Raw genomic sequence first — 10,662 nt, forward strand, 5'->3', positions numbered from 1 at the left:
AGCTACTGGATGCATAAATAAAGTCAGCATGGCTCAGAAACAGAGAACAGAGCAGCAGGTTGGTGGAGATCCATTCAGCATGGAGAAACATCTTCTACTGATGAAAAATATGGAAACGGAAACAGATAAATATCCGTAGTATGTGGAGACAAAACGAGCACAACTGGACAAAACTGTCACAAAAAGACACAAAATGACCAAAACAAGGCACAAAATCACAAAACCAGACACAAAATCACCAAAATGAGACACATCACCAAAATGAGACACAACATCACAAAACAAGGCCTGAAATCACAAAAACGTGACATAAAATCGTCATGAATGAAACACAAAATCACAAAAATGAGACAAAAAAATCATCAAAATTAGACACAAAACTGCAAAAACGAGATTTTAAAAAATGACAAAAATGAGACAAAATCATCCAAACGTTTCTCATCATTTACTGAATAAAAACAGACTTGGTGAACCCCTCATATTTTGTATATAAATATATACGTATATAAAATGTCTGACTGACTTGTTGGTGCATAAACAACATCATAATTAACCAAACTGGTTTAAAAATGGAATTCTTGTTTTTATTGTTTTTTTTAACCACATTATGTGACAGATTTCTTATATTTAATTGAGCCTTATGTTGACAGTCCGTGTCTCTAATCATCATGTTTTTTTTTACTGTGTAACTGATTTTAAAGAACCTGAGGGGAAATGTGGCTCCATAAAGAGAAATATTTTTGATCATTTAACACGTCTGACGCTGATATAAATGCACTTTTAACTCCAGGATTCCTTTTCTTTCTGTGATCTTTCATTGGATAATTTTCCCCACCTGAATCTAAAAGACAAATAAAGAGGACATCCAACCTTTTCTGTAATAAAAAACCCAACTCTCTGATTTCTTCCCCCGTGGATCCTGCTCAAGCTGACATTACCTGGTTCTCTCAGCAGTGGCAGGAAATGAACGCCGGCTCTCCAACACGACAATAGCATGACGTCGAGTCCTCATGACGGGGACATATTTCCTCCTGTGGTTCTGGTGGATGAATCATGTCCATATTTCAACGCAGCGCCGTGATCAGACCGCTGAGAGCTGGAGAGAATAACCGGGATTATCTGGTTCCAGGAGCTCCTGTCAGCAGGCGGTCCATCAGGCAGCAGGTGAAGATGACGATTCGAAAGCAGGAAAAATGTGAGAGACTCTGGGCCCATCCACACGAAGACAAAATGAGGTCTAAACGCATAAGTTTCTTGCCAAATCTGCTTATCATCCACAGGAAGACGGCGTTTTGGGGGTCTGTAAACGATCATTTTTGAAACCAGGTTCCAGAGTGGAAAGATTTTGAAACGCCGTATACGCAGCTCCGTGTTTACTGACTATCCGCTACTTTTCAGATACGCTTGCGTCATAGTTTTGTATCTTCATTGACACGCATGCGCCACACGAAGCGAGTGACCCTACTGTCCCTGTTGCAGCAAAATCTCCTTCTTCTCAATCAGCACCGAGTTGAACAAACAATTATCGAGGACACATTAGCTTGGTCTCTGTTTACAACTTTTGCCGCAAGTGCGCATGCCCACTGTTTTTCTTCTGTTTGCGTGTGGTTCCGTCACATCGTTACAACGCCCCTAGAGGTCTGTCACGTGTTTTACAGCGTTTCCATGCGTATCGAGTGCATTCATGTAGACGTACACATTTTCTGAGATGCCTTCCTCTTCATAGCGATCGTTTTTGAAACTGTTCAGCGTTTTGTCTTCGTGTGGATGGGGCCTCTGATGACTTGGTGAACAGCAGGTGTTGGAGATGTTCCTGGTCTGCAGCGGTGACCAGAAGAACCAGAGACAGAATCTAAAGATTCATTTTAGGTTGATCTGTTTGGTCCAATCACTCAGAAAGAACTTGGTTATGTCTGAAATCATCCACTCTTTCTTAACTCTATAAATTCCGCCTCAAAGCTATAAAATACGTCTTAACTCCATAAAATTCACCATAAAACGCATCTTAACACTAGAAAATACATCTTAACATGATAAAATACCAACAAACACTATAAAATGTCTAAACTCTGTACGTCTTAGCTCTATAAAATACATCTAAACACTAGAAAAAACATCATAATAGTATAAATTACACCAGAAATGACATCTCAATGCTAGAAAATATGTATTGACACAATAAAATACTATGAAAAATGTCTTAATGCCATAAAATATGTCCTAATGATATAAAATAGACTAGAAATTATGCTTTAACATTAGAAAATACGTCTAAATAGTATGAATATATCTTGGATGCAATAAAATACACTACAAAATACCATCCTAACCGATAGAAATACGTTCTTAACTCTGTAAATACGTCCTAACATGATAAAATACCAACTAACACTATAAAAATACATCTTAACGCCTGAAAACATGTCTAAACTCTGTTTATCTTAGCTCAGTAAAAAATATTAGCACTAAGAAATACGTCTTACTGCTAGAAAATATGTTTTTAACACTATAATAATATGTCCTAAAAACTATGAAAATTTGTTTAATGCAACATGATAAAATTACCAACTAACACTATAAAATATCTTAACACCAAAAAATATCTTAAACTCTGTACATCTCAGTTCAATAAAATATGTCGTAAACTAGAAAATACATCTAAATAGTATAAAATACACTAGAAACAGCGTCTTACTGCTAGAAAATGTGTCTTAACACGGTAAAATGTCCTAACACTATAAAAATCACGATAAAATGCGTCTTAATAGTGTAAAATACAGTAGAAATAATTGTCTCTTAACCACAATAAATACGTCTTAACTCTATAAAATACGTCTTTCTCTCTGTCACACTGCAAACATTGTTCAGGAAGGATTTTAAGAAGAGTTTAAGGCTTGATTCGGATGTTAATTCCCAGATCTCAACTTCGATCGAGCATCTGTAGGATGTTGTGGAAAAAAGTCGGGTCCATGAAGGCTCCATCTACAAACCACAAGGCACAAAACCTGAACGCCATGACCTTAGAGTTATGGTTATTCTTTGCATTTGTGCCACAACTTTGAAAAGCTGAAGCTTCGTGACTCAGAACATCAGAATTTCAGCGGCGTTACTCGGCGCCGCGGTCAGCTCCGGCACAGCGTGGGACTCCGCTTTGCTTTTACCGTGATTGGTCACTAAAAGGAACAAAATGTGTTCACATCATGAGCGCTCCTGACTAGTTAAAGGCTTCTCCATCTTTAAAATTGCTCCTTGCTGCAGTCGCCTCGCGCTGTGCCACTTTTCCACGGCGGCCACTTTCCATCAACCCCTCCGACGACGGTCATTCAGGGAGAGAAAAAACTGAACAAAGTGTCGGCAATTTGAAAAAAGTGGACGCGTTGCCTTTTCCCTTCCCGTACAGATGTGAGAGCTGCAATGAAGCCATTTTTCTGTCACTCAGACACTTTCTGTGCAGGTGTGAGACATTAGAGGCCCACTTTAACCTCCGCTGGACCGAACATGGATGAATGCTGAAAAACTCAGCGTTTGCCATGCAGAAACTCTACAGCCTGGTCTTCTTCTGGGATGTCAATAAAGGCCGGACGCTCATTTTCTGGTGCCTTCATTCCCCTTGACCTGTAAAAATTCCTCCAATTTTTGCAGAACCTTGATGCATTTGTTCCTCGCCTGGGTGTTTAGAAAAAAGCAAGACAAAAAAAACACGAAACACGAAAGGAGAAAAAAATGAGAGAAAGAGAGAGAGACACAGTTTACTCTGAATTCAGCAAAATGTTGGAAATACACCCGGGTGTAAAGTTCCTGCTAAACTTTCACAGCATCACTTTGCTAAAAAAAGCAGGACTTTGCACTTTTTATGACCCTGCCTAAAAGGCAGAGGCGGTGTGTGTGTTTCAGTGCGTGTTTGTGTGTGCAGATGAGCCAGACAGTTTGCAGGTACTGAGCGTACACTTGTGTGTTTGCGTGAGCTGCTTGCAGAGTTGTGTTTTGCGTTGTGCATTACTCATGTTTTGGGGACACCGGTGTGTTCTGTGGGTCCTCGGGTGAGACGAATCACCAGGTTTTAGCATCCGGACTCGTCGCTGCGAGCTCGGAGCGAGGGTGAGGGTTCAGAAAAGCAGCGGTCGAGGTTTGGTCTCCAGGAAACGAACACGAGTCTGAACTGATGGAAGTGTGCGTTTGTGTCGGGAGGCTGCAGCTGAGGATGGATGTCTTGTATCTCTGGAGGCATCCTGTCTGAACGCTGAATATCTCCACCTCCTCTACATCTGTACACGCTGTATGAGCTGCAGCCTGGCAGGGCTACAACCCGGTCTTCACGCTGCCACACACGTGCACGAATGTCCCGCTGAAATATGACGGCAGCCCGAGGCAGCGGGGGCAGGAAGAAGAAGAAGAAGATAAAAGGAGCTGTGGCCAGACTAGTGGAGAGTTCGTGTCTTCATTGCCTCTGGACAGGATGTTATGGATGAGGTCTGCAGCCAGGTGGAGGCTGGAAAACACCAAACAGGAGCTACTTTTAAGGCCTCAGCTTTCAGATGAAGTAGCGTTAAGGTGCACCATTTAAAAGAAAACTGGTAGATTTAGATGAATGCTGCTGTTTTCACTTTCACTACATTCCTGCTAATGTACAAGAAAAGACTTACTGGGATGTCAACGTTACGTTTTTGTTGTTGTTGCTCCACTTCAATCAGAGTCGTGAAATATTCTAAACACTTTAAGTACTGTAGATCAGCTGTAGTACCTGGTTGCGTCACCAGGTGGAGACTCAAACTGTATTAGTTTGGTCATCTTACATGTATGTGTGAGCATTTTGCATCACGTTTAGCTGTTTTACATCCTTTTATGGGTGTTTTGCATCACAGTCTAGTAATTTTACAACATTTTTGGTGACATTTTCTGTCACATTTAAGTAATTTTAAATCCTTTTATGGTGTTTATTCATCGTAGTTGGGTTGTTGTACACGTTTGTGTGGAAATTTTGTTTCACATTGTAGTTGCTTTACATCTTTTTGTGGACGTTTGCATCACTTTTTGATCATTTTACAACTCTTTATGGATGTTTTGCTTCACATTCGAGTCATCTTACATTTTTTGTGGACACTTTGCATCAAATTCTAGTAATTTTCTTTTCAATCTTTTTGTGGATGTTTCACATTTTTGCCATTTTGCAACATTTTGAGGTAATTTTTTGGTTGTTTTGCAACATTTTGTGAGTATTTTGTAACTTTTGTGGTTATTTGTATCCAATTTTCATAATTTCACAACTTTTTGCTTGTGTTTTGCATCACATTCTAATCATTTCACAACTTTCTGTGGACATTTTCTGTCACATTTAACATCTTTTAATGATAGTTCAGTTGTTTTGTAAGTATGTGTGAGCATTTTGTGTCATGTTTTAGTTGTACATCATTCGTGGACATTTTGCAGCCTTCTTGTGGGTGTTTTGCTTCACATTTTTACCATTTTACAACTTTTTGAGGTCATTTTTTGATTGTTTTACAATGTTTTGTGTTTTTTGTGACTTGTGACGACTATATCTTTTTGTTGTTGTAGTGTTGTAATTTATTTTATTCATCTTTTGTAGTCACTTGTTTTGCATCACATTCTACTAATTTTATATCTTTTTGTGGAGATTTTGTATTACATTCTAATTCTACAACTTTTTTTTGGTATTTTGCAACACGTTTTGATAATATTACATCTTTTTGTAGGTGTTTTTCATCACATTGTAGTAATTTTTGTATCTTTTTATTGTTGTTATATGTCATAGTTTGGAAATTTTGCAAGTTTCTGTGAACATTGCTGTCCCACTTTAGTTGTTTTACATCTTTTAGTGAGTGTTTTGCATCACATTTTGATCATTTTACATCTTCTTGTGGTCGTTTTGTGTCAGGTTTTAGTATAGCTGTATTATTTTTAAGATGAATGTTGTGCAGCCTCCCAAAAAAAAAATGCAGAAATCATGAAAAACAAGTCGGCGAAGGTATTTTGTCTGAGCAGCAGAGAGGTTTGGCTGCTGCATGTGGAACTATGATGTTTTAAATTTAGCTGTAATGTTTATTTGATATATAAATAACGACAGGAACGTGGAAAAAAAAAGATGTCGGGAGGGAAAAGCAGGCAATAACGCCGAGCAGAACCCGTCCCCAGATAAATAAAGGTTATTAGGAGCGTCCCGCGGTACGTGGCGAGGAGAAGGAAATTAGAAAAATAAAACAGATTGCAGCTTGTTGAGCATTCGTCTCACACTCGGCCTCTTGGCTAATCTTCTCCGCTCCGATACTCGTCGGGTCATAAAATCTGATTTGCTTCCACTCCTCCTCCGAGAGCCACTAATTCCCAGTTTCACTCTTCCTCCTCGGGCCGGAGCCGCTTCCCATTAATTGAGATTCTCGCACAGTTTTTATGTTTTTGTTTTTTTGTGGCGTCGTCGACTGGACGTGTTCCGTCAGACTGGTGGAGAATCACAATGAGGGTTCTGCGAGAGGTGGAGTTTAATTTGAGACAAAGTGGAGTGGATCATGGAGGGATTACAGAGGAAACAATGGAGAGGAGGAGAGAATTCAGCAGAGACAAAGAGCAAATCCAGCTCCACATCCACATTTATAGTCTTTGTTTTGGTGTTATGGGTCACGTTTTAGCTGTTTTACAGCTTTTTGCATCTGTTTTGTAGTTGTTTTACATCTTTTTTGTATCGATTTTGCACCACATTTTAGTTGTTTTAAGATCTTGTGCACCAGTTTTTAATTATTTCACTTTTGGGGGTGCATTTGTGACACATTTGAGTTGTTTAGCTTCATTTTTTGTCCATGTTTTGATCATTTTGCATCTCATTTCAGTCACTTTTCTTCTTTATTTTGGTGTTTTGAGGGACATTTTAGTCATTTTACATCTTTTGCACAAGTTTTGAAGTCATTTTACATCTTTACTGTAGTTATTTTGCATCACATTTAGGTTGTTTTAAGACTTTGCGTGACAATTTGTAATTGTTTGACCATTGTTGGGGGCATTTGTGGTGCGTCTTAGTTGTGTTGATTCCATTTTTGTCAATGCTTTGACCATTTTGACCATTGCTTGTGCTCATTTTTCATCACATTTTGGCCATTTTACACATTTTTGTGATAATTTTGCATCTCATTTCAGTAATTTTTCTTTTTTACTTTAGTGTTTTGAATCACATTTTAGCTGTTTCACAGCTTTTTGTAGTAATTTTTCTGTTACACTTGATCACATTTTGGTCATTTAACATCTTTCTGTTGTAGTCTTGCATTACATTTTGGTTGTTGAACATCTTTTCATGTTAATTTTGCATAAAATTTTGATCTTTTTGCATTTTTTTGTGGGAAATTTGCACCACATTTGGCCATTTCGATCTTTATGTGATTGCTCTGCTTCACATTTTGGTAGTTTAACATTTTTGTGGTTATTTTTATGGTTTTACATCATTTTGTGGTCAGTCTGCATCACATTTTGGTCATTGTACAACTTTTGTTGGTTGTTTTGCATAAGTGTTCCTTCTATAAACCATAAACAAGGTGACAAAGGTAAACCGGGGTACACTTTAGGGCAGGGTGTCAGTGCGCATCGGCAATTTCTCAGTTGAATTCAACCTAAAAAAGATTCAAAAAATAGCCATGGCCAAATTCCAACCTTTCAAAACACTAATCTATGAACCAATGTCTGTATTTTGGACGCCTTTTTTCTCATTTGACAGGTTCATTCAGTATAAAAAGAACTGTGTTAAAGTGTGTGTATATACTGCATGTACATGTAACCAGTAACGTCTGGTTTCTCTGCTCTCCATTCCACTGTTTGACTCGCTGTTATTTTACCAAGTTTCTTTAATTTCAAACGTTGCTGAGAAACCACTCCACGCTCGGGCACAACTCCAGCTGCATTTGCATATCGAGCCGTGATTACTGTGAGCGCAGCGAGCCGGGATCAGTATGCAGGAGGAAAAACGCAGCGAAAACCCCATCAAAACAATCCATTTTGTTCCATTTTGTTCCATTTGTGTTACATGCGTGTGCAGTGCCCGGACCGAAGCTGAATACAGATGAAGGCAGAGGTCAAACCAGCTTTGATGGGAACTTCAAGGCTTTAGGTTGATGAAATAAACATCTGTTCAGAACGTACATAAATATAACGTGTACTGGATATACAAGAAGTTCATGTTTAAAATAAATGATATCTTAATGAGACCTGTCCAGGGTGTCCCCTGCCTTCGCCCGAGTCAGCTGGAATAGACTCCAGCACCCCCCATGACCCTAGTGAGGATAAAGCGGTGTATAGAGGATGGATGGATGGATATCTTGATGAGTTGTGGTCCAAGAATAACCCCTAAGAAACATTAACATCTCACAGTTTCATTAAATTTATTAAACAGGAGCAGAAGCATACATTTTCAAAATAAGACTAATTTCATGAACTTCTCTCCATCCATTGGAAGCTTCTAAGAGTCTTAAAAAAATCATCTGTCCAATGCTGTCTCTTTTATTATTGTCATTATTCTCTATCATTGTGCCGTTTTTTCTTCTTCTAACATTTAAAACACACTAAGGTCCCTCTAGAGGCTCCACATAAAGACATTATTTTATTATTATTGCTGTAATATTACTTTATGCCCTTGCTGGTTTCATTTTTCGATTCGACTGTTGTAAAGTCTCCAATCTGAATTTGTTGGAAGGAAGAATTCAACATGTAACTTCAGCAAAATTCCCACAAGGAAGCAAATCCCACAGAGACTCTGGTAAACAAAACCACAGACGACAACACACACTGCAATCATCCGTCCAGAACAATCCCACGGCTGTTGACAGTGAAGCTAAATGACGGTTAGCGTGGCACCTGTTAGAATTAACCGACTTACGGTCAAACCGCAGGAACAGTTTACAATTACACTGCAGTTCACAATTACATGACCAGAAAGGCTGAACATCTGTAGAAAGTGTGAACGGAGAGACCAGAAACCGTGTTGTGTGTAAATACTGACATGTAATAATGATTACAGCTCCTGGAGGAACCACCCCGTGACTTAACAAAGATCCCATCGGATCAAAGTCTGGACCAGATGCCGTCATTACGTCCTCATGTTCCGACTCGTCTGCTGCCCTGGGAGCCGAACGACCAACAAACTAATGCTGAGTCATTGTTTAGTGACGAAAGGAAGAACGTGTTGACACAACTCCACGAATGAATGCAAGTCGTCATCAAAGATTCAGAAAACTGAGTTTAACAGAAGAAGTCTTGAACTGAATGTGTACCGATTCCACTGGAACGACTTTCTGCTGAATAGTCCCCACTCTTATTCCATTCCATTTATGAACAAATACCTGCAAAAATGCAGACATTTCCATCAGCATCAGATCTACATTGTGGCTACTGCTCATCAGATATTAACACTGCTGGAGATTTGACTGATGCAAAACAACCACAGAAAGATGCAAAACAATCAAAATTCAGCACAGTAAGGCCACAAAAAGGTGTAAAATGACCAAAATGTGATGGAAAACACTCATAATGATGGTTAGCAAGTAAAATCGACAAAAAACCCCACAAAAAGATGTAAAACTACTCAAATTTGACACAAAATGCCCACAAAAAGTTGCAAAATGTGACACAAAACATCCATAACGATGGCTAATGATTAAAAACTGATGCAAAAAAACCCTGAAAAGATGTAAAACCACCAGACTGACAGAAAATGGCCACAAAAGTTGCAAAATGATAAAAATGTGATGGAAAACGATGGCTAACAAGTAAAAACGGATGCAAAACAAGCACAAAAAGATGTAAAACGGACAAAATGTGACACAAAATGAGCACAAAAATTTGGATAATGTCCAAGTTATGATGAATACTGACCATTAAAAGATGAAAATGACCAAAATGTGATGGAAAACACCCACAACGATGGGTCACAAGTAAAAAATGATGCAAAACAACAATAGAAAGATGCAAAACGTAAAAAATATGACACAAAAGAACCACAAAAAATTATAAAATTACCAAAACGTGGTTCAAACTGATCACTATAAGATGAAAATAATCAAAATGTGACAAAAAACACAGACACAAAGATGCAAAAACACCAAAATTTGACACAAAATGCCCACAAAAAGTAGCTAAATGATCAAAGTGTGATGGAAAACACTCATTACGATTGTTAATGACTAAAATTTGACACAAACCAACCACAGAAAAATGTAAAATTACCTAAATTTAACACAAAAAGTTGCAAAATTATCAAAATGTTACAACAAAACACCCATAACGATCGTTAACAAGTAAAACAACCATGTAAAGATGTACAATGACCAAAATTTGACACAAAATGCTGACAAAAGTTGCAAAATGATGAAAATGTGATGCAAAACAACCACAAAAACAAATAAAACTACTCAAATTTGACACAAAATGCCTACAAAAAGTTGCAAAATGATCAAAATGTGACATAAAACACCCGTAACAGTGGTTAATGATGCAAAACAACCACAAAAAAAGATGTAAAGCAGCCAAAATTTGACACAAAATGCTTACAAAAGGTTGCAAAATGATGAAAGTGTCATGGAAAACAACCACGAAAAAGATGTCAAATGACCAAAATTTGACACAAAATGCCCACAAAAAAGTTACAAAATTATCAAAATGCAACATAAATCA

This window comes from Acanthochromis polyacanthus, chromosome 5 (genome assembly GCF_021347895.1).
Source record: "Acanthochromis polyacanthus isolate Apoly-LR-REF ecotype Palm Island chromosome 5, KAUST_Apoly_ChrSc, whole genome shotgun sequence".
Lineage (NCBI taxonomy): Eukaryota > Metazoa > Chordata > Actinopteri > Pomacentridae > Acanthochromis > Acanthochromis polyacanthus.